Here is a 13,261-nt window from a genome sequence, read left to right on the forward strand (position 1 = left end):
TCTGACATATGTGACTTTAACTTAGACCTCATGCATGCAAGCCCAGTGCCCTGCTTACTGTGAGCCTCTACTGTTAACAGTTTTAAAATAGGACAGAGACTGTCACACTCATCTTTGCATCCCCAGAATAGCATCACCATGTGGTGTGTATAGTACAAATTCAATAAATGTGTGTGGAGTGAAAAATTTCCTCCTGGGTTCTGATGCAATCACCATGCTTTGGCCTTAACCAGCTGCCTTCAGTTCCTAGGACACACACAATTCTCATCTGTGAGTCTTTCCAAAAGCTTCTCTCACTGCCTGGAAGGGTCTTCATCCCATCTCTATCACCCTTCTCTTCCTATAGCTGTCTTTCTAAATAGTAGGGAGAATACTGGCCTCCAGATCTCCTCAACTCCCCCCTGTGAATATATGGTAGAAGGGTTTTGTTGGGGGGAGTCAGGTGGTAGCACAGTGGATTAAGCATAGGTGGTGCTAAGCACAAGGACCAGTATAAGGATCCCAGTTAGAGTCCCCGGCTCCCCACCTGCAGGTGAGTCGTTTCACAAGCCGTGAAGCAGGCCTGCAGGTGTCTATCTTTCTCTCCCCCTCTCTGTCTTCTCCTCTCTCCATTTCTCTCTGTCCTATCCAACAATGATGTGACAACGACAGTAATAACTACAACAATAAAACAACAAGGGCAACAAAAGGGAATAAATAAGTATTTGAAGAAAAAAAAAAAGAAGGGTTTGTGGGCGTGGTTAAGGACATTGAGATGCAGAGATGAGCCTGGATTACCCAGGTGAGTCCAGTCTCATCACATGGGTCTTTAAAAGTGGAACACCTGTTCAGATCTCCAGGGATGCAGAGGTTACACAGGCTCCTGTACTTAATATGGGCCACAGATAGATGAGGTTTACAATTAATGGTATTTATACACTTTTCCCAGATTTGGGAGCTACTCTCGTCCCTGATCCAGTTTTCCTTTGTATTTCCAACTCTGACACCATCTCCCCAGACAATACCTTTAGCCCACCTGTATGTTAGCTGTCAGGCTCAGGCAAAAATTAGTCATGGGCCCCTTGGAGTATACCTGAAATAGACTTCCTAGATTTTTCTAAAATGGAGACCCCAAATCTCATCTACTCTATTCTTACCTTTGGGTTCCTGATTATTGAACAATTTGTTCTGCTTTATATCTTTTTTTTTTTCAGGAATTCAATTCTTTACTGATGCGGGAACGCCCCAGAGTCCGGTGTGAACATAGCAGGTTAGGCCATGTGGCACCAAACCGCAATGGCCACCTCCCGCTCTGCACGCCAGCCCTTCTCCAGGGAGAGAAAAGAGAGCGAAACCAGGAACAGAAGTGGGTTTTAGGGGATAATAAACGGAAGTCATTGTTCTGCTTTATATCTTAATGCTTTTTAGCCACCAAGTTATAGTTGTTACCGTGATGCCAACCTGACTTCCCTGGGCAGACGACCTTTCCAAAGTATCCCGGAACCCCACCTCTCTAGAGCCCTACCCCACTAGGGAAAGATAGAGACAGTCTGGGAGTATGGATGGACCTGCCAATGCCCATGTCCAGTGGAGATGTAATTATAGAAGCCAGACATTCCACCTTCTGCACTCCATAATGATCTGGAGTCCATAACTCCCAGAGGGATAAAGAATAGGAAAGCTTCCAGTGGAGGGGAGGGTATGGAAAGTGGAATTCTGGTGGTGGGAATTGTGTGGAATTGTATCTCTTTTATTCAATGGTCTTGTTGTCGATCATGATTAAATCAATAATAATAATAAAAAAAAAACCAAGTGGGTGGTCTGGGAGGTGGTGCAGTGGATAAAGGATTAGACTCTCAAGCATGAGGTCCTGAGTTTGATCCCCAGCAGCACATGTGCCAGAGTGATGTCTGGTTCTTTCTCTCTCTTCTAGCTTTCTCATTAATAAATTAAAAAAATTAATTTTTTAATATTTATTTATTTCCTTTTTGTTGCCCCTGTTGTTTTTATTGTTGTAGTTATTATTGTTGATGTCATCGTTGTTGGATAGGACAGAGAGAAATGGAGAGAGGAGGGGAAGACGGGGAGAGAAAGACAGACACCTATAGACCTGCTTCTCCACCTGTGAAGCCACTCCCCTGCAGGTGGGGAGCAGGGGCTCTTATTTTAAAAAGTGGAACACCTTTCCCATCTTGAGCTTGAGGGAGAGGCAGTGAAGGAGCAATAGTAAAAGTGATACAATTTTGCTAGTTTTGAAGCTGGAGGATGGAGGTTTACAAAGCAAGGAATTTGAGAAGCTCCTAGAACTTCAAAAGGAACACAGTCCTGCTGCTGCCTTGATTTTAAGCAATGAAATCTATGTCGGGCCTCTGATCAATAGATCTCAAGTTGTTTAAATCTTTGTGGTACTTTGTCACTGCAAGTCAATACAACCTACTACTAGTTTCCCAGGAAATCTTCCTTGGAGCTCCTAAATGTGTCCAGATACACCTGGAAGCTACTTGGATTTTTTTTTATATATATTTATTTATTTCCTTTTGTTGCCCTTTTTTTTTATTGTTGTAGTTACTGTTGTTGTCATTGCTGTCATTGTTTTTGGATAGGACAGAGAGAAATGGAGAGAGGAGGGGAAGACAGAGGGGGAGAGAAAGACAGACACCTACAGACCTGCTTCACCGCCTGTGAAGCGACTCCCCTGCAGGTGGGGAGCCAGGGTTCGAACCGGGATCTTTATGCCGGTCCTAGCGCTTTGCGCCACCTGCGCTTAACCCGCTGCGCTACCGCCTGACTCCCGCTACTTGGATTTTTGTTGTTGTTTTCACCACAGCTTCACCATCTTAGGTCAACTTTTTTTTTTAATTTATAAAAAGGAAACACAGGATAAGAGGGGTACAACTCCCCACAATTCCCACCACCAGATCTCCGTATCCCACCCCCTCCCCTGATAGCTTTCCTTTTCTTTATCCCTCTGCGAGCATGGACCCAAGGGCATTGTGGGATGCAGAAGGTGGAAGGTCTGGCTTCTGTAATTGCTTCCCCACTGAACATAGGTGTTGACAGGTAGATCCATATTCCCAGCCTGTCTCTCACTTTCCCTAGTGGGGTGAGGCTCTGGGGAAGTGGGGTTCCAGGACACATTGGTGGGATTGTCTATCTCGGGAAATCTGGTTGGCATCATGGTAGCATCTGGAACCTGGTGGCTGAAAAGAGAGTTAACATATAAAGCCAAAAAAGTTGTTGACCAATCATGAACCTAAAAACTGGAATAGTGCAGATGAATAATTGGGGGGTATCCGTTTTGTAAATAGCTAGTAGGCATATTTTAGTTATATTCCAAAGGGCCTGTGACTACACTTTTTTTTTTTCCCTGAACCTGAAATGTGTTATACCGGTGGATTCAAGTTATTGTCTGGGGAGATGATGTCATGGCTGGAAAAAGGACCAGAAAGCTGGATCAGGGAAGAGAGTATCTCCCTAAGATGGGAAAGGTGTGTAAATATTGTTGACTGTAAACCCCATCTATTTGATGTGATCTGGGGCCCATATTCAGCTTAGGAGCCTATGTGATCTCTGCATCCCCAACTCACATTCTGTGGTCATGAGTAGGAAAGTTCCAAGCTGCCCCAATATCAGGACCCATCTTCAACTTTTTAAAAAATATTTATTTATTTGTTCTCTTTTGTTGCCTTTGTTGTTTTATTGTTGTAATTATTATTATTGTTATTGATGTTGTTGTTGTTGGATAGGACAGGGAGAAATGGAGAGAGAAGGGGAAGACAGAGACGGGGAGAGATAGACCCTACAGACCTGCTTCACCGCCTGTGAGGGGACTTCCCTACAGGTGGGGAGCCGGGAGCTCGAACTGGGATCCTTACTCCGGTCTTTGCACTTTGTGCCACCTGCGCTTAACCTGTTGTGCTACCGTCCAACTCCCTACCATCTTCAACTTCTTTTGCACATAGAGAGACAAAGAAAAAGACACCACCGGAGGGGTAGATAGTGGTGCACCTGGTTAAGTGCTCACGTTTCAGTGCACAAGGACCAAGATTCAAGCCCCCAGTCCCCACCTGCATGGGGAAAGCTTCATGGGCGGTAAAGCAGGGATGCAGGTGCCTGTATATCTATCTCTCCATCTCTACCTTCCCTCTCAGTTTCAGGTCTATCAAATAAGGAATAGTAAATGTTAGAGAGAGAGAGAGAGAGACCACAGCATTGAAGCTTCCTCCATTGCAGTGGGGACTGTGCTGAAGCCTTGGTTGAGTGCATGAGAAAGCTCACTGACCAGGTGAGCTATCTCATGGACTCTAGATGATGATGACAATGATTTTTACCAGAGCATTGCTCAGCTCTGGGATAAGGTTAATCTGTAAAACTAATTCAAAGTAAAAAATGAAAGACAGTGTTTGCACCTATTTATTTTCACCAAGGCACTGCTTAGCTCTGGCTTACGGTGGTGCAAGGATGTGAACCTGGGACCTGTGGTCTTTAGGCATAAGAGGCCGTTTGCATAACCATTATGCTGTCTCCTCCGCCCTATTCTTTTAAATATATTTATTGGGGCTAGGTGATGGTGTACCTGATTGAGTGCAGATGTTACCATGCTTAAAGACCCAGCTTCAAGTCCCTATTCCCCACCTGCAGGGGATCTTTGTGAGAAGTGAAGCAGAGCTGCAGGTCTTTCTCTCTCCCTATCTCCCTCTTCTCTCTCAACTTATGTCCTTGTTTCAATAAATAAACAAAATATTTTCTAAAATCGTTTAAGCAGTCCAGGAGATAGTGCGGTAGATAAAGCACTGGACTCTCAAGCATGAGATCCCAAGTTCAATTCCTGGCAGCACATGTACCAGAGTGATGTCTAGTTTTTTCTCTCTCGCCTCCTATCTTTCTCATAAATAAATAAATAAATAATAAAATCATTTACTATGACAGAGAAATTGAGAGGACTGGGGAGATAGGGAGAGAAAGAAAGACACCTGTAGCACTGCTTCACAGCTCATGATGTTTGCCCCCTGTATGTGGGGAGCAGGGAGCCTGTCTTTCCCATAAATAAATAAAATCTTTTTTAAAAATTAGTGGAATCCTTTCCCTGTGATCTTATGGTCTTGTAGACCATTATTAAATCACTAATAAAGAAAAAAAGCATTTTGAAAACATCAATGGGAAAATGAAGCTTAAAACTCAGGAAAGGGAGTCATTTATACAATCTGTGAGTTTACACTGCCCTCTAGTGGGAATTCTAGGTGAAGTGAACTGAAGAAGAAAGGAGATTTTATGCTGAGATGGAGACAGCTCTTTTGAGTGTTGGTAGTGCCACACAGATTTCAGATCACACTCATTCAGGCCAGCCCTTGGAATGTTATCAAGCTAAATTTTGATTCAGTGTGTCCTTTGCTTATAAAAGAGTTATCCTCTGGTGGTCTGGGAAGTGGCACGTGGATAAAACATTGGACTCTCAAGCATGAGGTCCTGAGTTCAATCCCTGGCGCACATGTCCCAGAGTGATGTCTGGTTCTTTCTCTCTCTCTTCCTATCTTTCTCATTAATAAATAAATGAAATCTTTAAAAAAATAAAATTTGGGAGTCGGGCTGTAGCACAGCGGGTTAAGCGCAGGTGGCGCAAAGCACAAGGACCGGCATAAGGATCCCGGTTCAAGCCCCGGCTCCCCACCTGCAGGGGAGTCGCTTCGCAGGCGGTGAAGCAGGTCTGCAGGTGTCTATCTTTCTCTCCTCTCTGTCTTCCCCTCCTCTCTCCATTTCTCTCTGTCCTATCCAACAATGACAACAACAATAATAACTACAACAATAAAACAACAAGGGCAACAAAGGGAATAAATAAATAAAATAAATATTTAAAAAATAAAAATAAAATAAAAATAAAAGTTATCCTATGTAGGCCAAAAAGACCCCCACCAACTATTTCGAGTCTGAAACCTCCGCTTACATGTCCTTCAGAGTTACCATTTCCCTTGGTTTGTGGTAGTGCTGGGGGTTGAATGTGAGGGACTTGGTGCCTCAGGCTTGAAAAATCTGTTAGCGGGAAGTCAGGCGGTAGCGCAGCGGGTTAAGCGCAGGTGGTGCAAAGTGCAAGGACCGCAGTAAGGATCTCGGTTCGAGCCCCCGGCTCCCCACCTGCAGGGGAGTCGCTTCACAGGCAGTGAAGCAGGTCTGCAGGTGCCCATCTTTCTCTCCCCCTGTCTTCCCCTCCTCTCTCCATTTCTCTCTGTCCTATCCAGGAACGACATCAACAACAACAATAAAACAACAAGGGCAACAAAAGGGAAAAATAAATAAATACAATTAAAAGAAAAATCTTTTTGCATAACCACTATGCTATCTCTATTTCCCTAGCCCACATGCTCCTTTCTTGAAATGTTAAGTATAATACATTTGCACATTTCATTCATTAAAATCCACAAGTTTTTCCTTACCTAATACAATAGTTGTTCCAGATGTCAGAATAAATAACTAAGTGGTCCAGGAGGTGGAACAGTGGATAAGGCACTGAATTCTCAGACATGAGGTCCTGAGTTCAATCCCTGACAGCATATGTACCAAACTGATGTCTGGCTCTTTCTCTCTCTCCTCCTCTCTTTATCTCATTAATAAATAAATAAATTCTTTTTTAAAAAAAAGAATAAATAACTTAAATGAGCAAACATCTCTGCACATCTCTGGCTGTTACTTGTTTAAATTTGATTATAAATTTTCTTGTTTAAAATTTTTTTTTACTTATTATTGGATAGAGATAGAGAGAAATTGAGAGGAGTGGGGGAGACAGAGAAGGAGAGGAAGACAGAGAGACACCTGCAGCCCTACTTTACCACTTGTGAAGCTTTCCCCCTACAGACGGGGACCAGGGTCTTGATTCTGGGATCTTGTGCACTGTAATGTGTGAGCTTAACCTGGTGCGCCACCGCATGGCCCCATAATTTTTTTTTCTCTAAAAACTCAAGGGCCTTGCCTTCACTTCATAACTCCAAGTCTTGTAACTCTAGTCTCATTTTCTTGTATTTGAATTTTACTCTGTTACTTAATGTAAAAATTGCTTGCTTGTATGTCTCTTTTCTCCTCTAGGCTATGAGTAGGAGTTGTGTCTTAAATATCTTTGACTCTAGACCCAGCACACAATCTAAATTATAGTAAATCATCGATAAATGTTCAGTTAAACTATTCCTTCCTGTTAAATTCTTGAGACTACCTTTCTTTTCTTTTCTTTTTTTTAAACCACAGCAGTGCTCAGCTCTGGTTTGTGGTGTGGTGGGGGATTGAACCTGTGACTTCAAAGCCAGAAAGCATGAGTGTCTCTTTGGATTCTATCTCCCCTGCCTTAGACTGCTTCTTTAATCTTATTTACAATGAAAAAAAATTTTTTAAATGGAAAAGTCTAGACTTGACGGTATCTTACATAAGAGTATCTAATTGCTTCCCTCATTTTACAGATGTGAAAGGGAAAAAAAAGTCCTGTTTAGGATCACATCATTTACTGGTCTTTGTTTTAAAAGAATAGGACAACTGAAGGAAAGAAATTTTTCCAACTGAGTCTGAGTTATTTTGTTATTCATTGTGTTCAGAAACCCCAAGTTCCCAGGAAAAGAATTAAAGTCCCTTATCAGACTTAAAAATTTTGTAACCCTCAGTCCCACAACCTTCTGTATCAGAACCAATGAAACTAGATTTTAGGAAAAACTAGAGTGATCTGGAGCTTTTCACATTTACTACTTCATGTTGCTCCCACTAGGTCTCACTAACACCAACTCACCTTGTGTGCCTGACTTGAAAAGTACAACTTGCCTGCAAGAGGAAAGACAACCATTCAAAATCTAAATTCAGTTTGTAACTCCCTTTCCACAATGTAAAATCAGACTTATTAGTAGCCACTTTCATTTTCCTATAATCACTCCCTATTGAGGAGTTATGTCTTTTTTGCTCTTGTACAAATGAATGCTTATCTAACAGCTAGTGGTGAATAGAGATATGTATTTGTCACCAAAGGGGGAAAATACTGCAATGTTGGTTCAACTGAATAACAAAAAGGAAGTCTTAAATGTAAAAACCATACAATTGTATTAAAAAGAGTTCACAACTCTGTCCACATTTTGAATGTTCAGTTCCTTGACCTGTTTTGTTAATTTACTACCATTAATTTAGTCATTTGACAACTAAATTGAACTTTTTTTTTTTTATTGCGTCCAGAGTTATCGCTGGGGCTCAGTGCCAGCACTATGAACCCACTGCTCCTGGTGGCCATTTTTTCCATTTTATTGGATAAGACAGAGAAATTGAGAAGGGAGGGGAGATAGAGAAGAAGAGAGACAGACACCTGCAGCCCTGCTTCACGGCTTGTGAAGTGTCCCCCCCCCCCCAGGTAGAAAGTGGGGCCTTGAACCCTGCCCCTTGTGCTTAGTACTATGTGCGCTTAACTGGATCCACTACCACCTGACCCTCAATTAAACTTTTTTCTTAAAGAAATTATTGTTCATGAGAAAGATATGAGAGAGAGAAAGAACCAGATATCACTCTGGTACATGTGCGCTGGGCATTGAACTCAGGACCTCATGGTTGAAAATCCAATGCTTTATCCACTGTGCCACCTCCTGAAACACTAAATTTTATTTATTATTATTATTATTATTTAAAATATTTCTCTCCCCCATCTCCCTCTCATTCTATATCTATCAAAAAAAAAGTGGTCCTTGATCCCTTGATCACTCCAGGTGTGGGCACCAAGCCCCAGCAAAAATCCTAGTGGGACAAAAAATTTTAAATTTGAAAAATGTTTTAAATGAGTGGTGAATGAAAAGAAATGCTTGTTTTGTCTTATTTTGAAAAAAAAAAAAGGGTGGTGGGTGGGGAGAATACAGGTCCATGAAAGATGATGAATGACATAGTGGGGGTTGTATTGTTAAATGGGAATCTGGGGAATGTTATGCATGTACAAACTATTGTATTTACTGTTGAATGTAAAACATTAATTCCCCAATAAAGAAATAAATTATTAAAAAAAAAAAACCAGAGCACTGCTCAGATCTGGTATAAGATGGTGCCAGGGGTTTGAACTTGTAGCTTCTGGTACCTCAGACGCAAGATGATGCTCTAACAGACTGAATTATCTCTCCAGTCCAAGACTTCCTTCTGAAAAACATTACATTGGTACTGCTGTTCGTTAGACTGGGTTATTTATTTATTTATTTATTTTAAAGACCTCTAGGTCTTTGAACCCTATGTTAGTCAATACTTTATTTAAAAGCTCATGGAAATTACTGTTAAAATATACAGTCCAGAGGTTGGGCAGTAGCACAGCAGGTTAAGAAAAAAAAGAAAAGAAAAGAAAAAAGAAAAAAAAAACAGAAACACAATAATCTAAATTTAATTTACAAAGGTGATTTGTGGGCAGAGGAGATAGCAGCATAATGGTTACACAGAGTCTCTTGCCTGAGGCTCTAAAAAAGTCCCAGATGCAATCCCCTGCACCACCATAAAACAGGACACGAAGAGCAGGACCAACAGCTTGAAAGCTGTCAGGAGCTGCTTGTTGCTGGCTTTGAAAGTGACTGGGATCCATGTGGATTCAGTCGGCTAGGAAGGATGGTCAGTTTCTCCAATGAATGGGTACTCACGGGATGCACCACGGGAAGGTCGATCCAATGCATCTAGGCAAACGCTAGAAGAAGAACCATAAAACAGAGCTGAGCAGTGCTCTGGTACTTAAAAAAAAAAAAAAAAAAAAAAAGGTAATTTGTTAGTTATAGCAAATAAACAAGAGTCCCCCAATGGAGGAGTCCTTGGATAGTTCAGTTGGTGGAGTATCAGACTCTTGATCTGAAGATACAGGGTTCAAGTCCCTATTCAGGAGTTTGTGGCTTTTGCTTCTGTGACTGGAGCAAATTTGCTTTCAAAACTGGAACGTTGTATGCTTCATTTTAAATTGAATGTGGTTCATCAGTTTGTTGGTTAAATACTCAGGCAGAGAAAGAAAAATTATTTTGGTGGCCCAGGAAGTAGTGCAGTGAATAAAGCACTGGATTTTTGACCATGAGGTCCCAAGTTCAATCCCTGGCAGTGGCAGCACATGTGCCAGAGTGATGTCTGGTTCTTTTTCTCTCCTATCTTTCTTGTGAATAAATAAATTTTTAAAAAGAAAGAAAGAAAAGTTATTTTGTAAAACTATTCGATTTCCTTGTCAGAATCTGGAGTCTTTCGCAGTCTGTTTTCTAACAGAAATGAATTTCGTTTTCTTGATTCAGCAAGGAAGGGCGGGAAAAAAAAAGAAAACAAAGAATCGCCCGAACAGGGACTTGAACCCTGGACCCTCAGATTAAAAGTCTGATGCTCTACCGACTGAGCTATCCGGGCTCCTACGGCGAGAGAGTGTGCCCCTGCCTTCTTATATAAGAGGGCGGAGCCTTGTGTAGTTGCGTCCTCCCATCAGCGTTCTGTGCCTGTGAGCCGGGAAGCGGCAACCGGAAGCCCCGAGGCCTAACGGCGAGATGAGGCTGCGCATCCAGGGTAGAAGGAGCTGTGTCGAGCCGGGCGGCAGCCGCCTCATCTGCTCACTGTGGCTGCGGGGCTGTGTCTTGGTCTGACGCGGGGGAATTTGAATTTGCTGCTCTGGAACTACTGGGTTGGATTATGTGGTTTAGCACGCCGCAGAGAGCTAGGAAGATTGCTCTGCGGGTCCGTAGAGGGCGTCCTGGTCATTTTAAGTGACCCTGGGGGAGGTCACTGAACACTGGGCCGTGAAGTCAGGAAAACATGAACAGGCGGTGGGGGGAGGGCTCAAACCCGGATCCTGGTGTGGGTGCTTCCATTTGTTCCTTTCAATATTTTACTAATGAGAAAGATAGGAGGAGGGCCCAGGTGGTGGTGCATCTGGTTGAACGCAGATATTACAGTTTAAGGACTGAGGTTCGAGTCCCCGGTTCCCACCTGCGGGGGGGGGGGGCGGTTCACAGTGGTGAAGTAGGGCTGCAGGTGTCTGTCTCTCTTCCTTTTTATCAGCCCCTTCCTTCTGAATTTCTGGCTGTCTCTGTCCAATAAATAAATAAATAAATAAATAAATAAATAAATATAATAACAAAAACTTATAAAGGAAGATTGGAAGAGAAAGAGAACCAGACTGAATCTGGGGATTGAATTCAAGAGTCTCATGCTGCAGAATCCAGTGCTTTACCCACTGCTCCACCTCCCAGACCACCTGGCACTGCTTACTGTGTGCACTTAACCGGGTGCACCATTGCCGGGACTCCATTTCTAACCTGGACTCTGAGGCCACTACCATCTTGTGGCCTCGAGAAGCCCTTGGCAGGTGTGCCTCCCGCTTGCTTCCATTCTTAACTGCTTTAGGAATGCCTCTCTGCTTCACCCATTTCGCTTTTAGGGGTTTCTCCTATAGAAATAGGAATGTTATCCTGGCATTTTGGGGAAGAAAAGCTGAAAAAAAAGGGCAGAGGATGTAAACAGACTCTAGTGCCTTGAGGTCCCGGTACAAGCCAGAGCTCTGGGGTCTGTTTCACTTTCTTTAAAATAAGTAAAATACTTAAAGTAATTCAACTAGATAGTCTGTGAATATTCTGTGTAAATCCTTTCAAACAATGTGATAATTAGAACCTTTAATGAATAAAATGTAAAACTGCGTTTTGTTCTTTTCATCATTCTCTGATACTATCCAGCCTTCAGAGAAGGCTTAATGTGTTTCACTGAAGTATGATCACCGAGAAAGCAGAGACTGTATGTCTGGTTAAATATGGCAAGTAAAACAACAGGGGAGCTGTTAAAATTTTGGGCTAGTGGGGGTCGGGTGTTAACACAGTGGGTTAAGCGCACATGGTGCGAAGCATAAGGACTGGCGTAAGGAATCCGGTTTAAGCCCCTGGCTCCCCACCTGAAGGAGGGTTGCTTCACAGTGAAGCAGATGATAAAAAAAAAAAAAACGGTGAGATTAATGTTAATGATATACTTTATTTAGCTCAATACATCCAAAGAGTTTCATTTTTATGTGGAGTAAATATAGAACATTACTAAGGAACTATTTTGCATTATTCTTTCATACTAAGTGTCCATAATCTGATGCGTATTTATACAGGAAGAACAGAGTGATGCAATTTGATACCAGTCTTCCAACATTTCAATTCAAGCGGACTCCTCTCAGTTTTCAGAGCTTCAGATCCCCCTTTTGTTTTGACTCCCCATTTAAAAACTACTTTATTTATAAATTTATTGGATAGAAACAGAGAAACCCAGGTGGAAAGGGTAGGTAGGGAAAGAGAGAGAGAGAGAGAGAGAGGCACTCCTGCAGTACTTGCTTCACCGATTGTGAAGCTTCCGTGCCACAGATACTTGAACCTAGGTCCTCATGCACTATAACATCAATAAGTGAGCCTGACAACTTGAGTGAGCCACCCCCAGCCCCAGTCCCAGCCCCCAAAATAACTTTTTTTAATACTAGAGCATGCTCAGCTCTTGTTTGCAATGGTACAGGGGATTGAACTTGGGACCTCTCAGAACCTCAAGTATGCGAGTTTATTTGCATAACCCATTATCCTATTAACTGGCCCTCCCCTCTCTCCCCCCTCCTTTAAGGTATGCTTCATATATAACTTTTCCCATCTTCGCTTCTCTCTTTTTAAAAACATGTTTTTTGGGAGTCGGGCGGTAGCGCAGCGGGTTAAGCGCAGGTGGCGCAAAGCACAAGAACCGTGTAAGGATCCTAGTTCGAGCCCCTGGCTCCCCACCTACAGGGGAGTCACTTCACAGGTGGTGAAGCGGGTCTACAGGTGTCTGTCTTTCTCTCCTCCTCTCTGTCTTCCCCTCCTCTTTCCATTTCTCTGTCCTACCAACAACAACAACATCAATAACAACAACAATAATAACTATAATAAGACAAGGGCAACAAAAAGGAATCAATAAATTTTTAAAAAGATGTAAACATAAAGAAAATAATAATAGTGGTCCAGGAGGTGGCGCAGTGGATAAAACACTGGACTCTCAAGCATAAGGTCCTGAGTTCAGTCCCTGGCAGCACATGTACCAGAGTGATGTCTGGTTCTTTCCCTCTCTCCTTCTTTCTCATTAATAAATAAAATATTTAAAAAATAATAATAATAATTTGGGGCCAGGTGGTGGTGCACCTGTTGTACATGGACCCAGGTTCAAGCCTGTATTCCCCACCTATAGGGGGAAAGCTTCACGAGTGGTAAAGCAGTGCTGTAAGTGTCTCTGTCTCTCCCTTTATTTTCCTCCTCTCTCAATTTTTCTGTCTCTCTCCAATAATAAATAAGTACAT

The 13,261-nt window shown here is 42.5% G+C and overlaps 1 non-coding gene across 1 annotated transcript; it reads right to left on the reverse strand.

Annotated features, from left to right (window-relative positions):
* Positions 1-10,259: 10,259 nt before the first annotated feature.
* TRNAK-UUU (transfer RNA lysine (anticodon UUU)) lies at positions 10,260-10,332 on the reverse strand. The gene has a single exon. It is a non-coding gene; the product is annotated as a tRNA-Lys (tRNA).
* Between the last annotated feature and the right edge of the window lie 2,929 nt (positions 10,333-13,261).

The sequence above is a fragment of the Erinaceus europaeus genome, chromosome 19 (genome assembly GCF_950295315.1).
Source record: "Erinaceus europaeus chromosome 19, mEriEur2.1, whole genome shotgun sequence".
Taxonomy (NCBI): domain Eukaryota; kingdom Metazoa; phylum Chordata; class Mammalia; order Eulipotyphla; family Erinaceidae; genus Erinaceus; species Erinaceus europaeus.